The 851-nt window shown below is 49.0% G+C and overlaps 1 non-coding gene across 1 annotated transcript, besides 1 other annotated feature; it reads left to right on the forward strand.

The window, feature by feature from the left end:
- Window positions 1-737: 737 nt before the first annotated feature.
- Window positions 738-804: a microsatellite.
- Tc00.1047053454065.10 lies at window positions 804-851 on the forward strand. The gene has a single exon (XR_008254590.1). It is a non-coding gene; the product is annotated as a spliced leader RNA, 5' & 3' partial (transcript).

An 851-nucleotide genomic window follows, 5' to 3' on the forward strand; every position in this document is an offset into this window, starting at 1 on the left:
ACTTTGAGCCATTCGTCATGCTGACCAACGGGGCAATCCACCCGGCAAGTCGGCGGTGGCTGCGGCGGATCCTGGGCAATCAGGACCACCGACTCACCATCACGAATGCGTACGATATGATAGTGGCGGACACCCTGGCGGCCATGCTGCGTGGAAACGTGCACGTGTTCAACGCAGCATGCGGCCGCGTGGGGCCGGGGTAATACGCCCCGGGTAGGCGAGTACCCGGGCGACCCCTTGGTAGCTGAGAGGTAATAAACACACAGAGGAAAGGGAAAAGACAGAAACAGAAACTCACACAGAAGGAAACTCGCCACCACAGAAAGCAGCAGGAAAACATCCACGGAACGGAGAGAATGCAGAGGTAATCAACGGCACGGCAGGGGCAATTGCCCGAATGCGGAGAGCAGTTTTGTTATAATACCACAGTCGCCGTACCAAAGCCAAAGGATTCAAGAGGGGCTTCTTCTATACTTGTGGAATATGCCGCCCAAGAGGGTACAGGATGACTGTTTTTTCTTTCCCTTATCCCTCCCGCCCGGGTTGGTTCGGATCTTTATTTTGTTTTGCTTTTACTTGTTTGGCGGGCAGGGTATGTTTTTACACTGGGTATGGGGGTTAATAACTTTTTGGGGAGTGTGGTGGGGGTGTGGTGTGGAAATGGAGGCCATGTAGTTGGTCACAGAATCGGTGCGATCAGGTCGGGGCACCATTCACGGTCGTGGGACGACCATATTAAAAAAAAAAAAAAAAAAAAAAAAAAAAAAAAAAAAAAAAAAAAAAAAAAAAAAAAAAAAAAAAAAATTATTGATACAGTTTCTGTACTATATTGGTACGCGAAGCTTCCAACC

The sequence above is a fragment of the Trypanosoma cruzi genome (assembly GCF_000209065.1).
Source record: "Trypanosoma cruzi strain CL Brener chromosome Unknown tcruzi_1047053454065, whole genome shotgun sequence".
Classification (NCBI taxonomy): Eukaryota; Euglenozoa; class Kinetoplastea; order Trypanosomatida; family Trypanosomatidae; genus Trypanosoma; species Trypanosoma cruzi.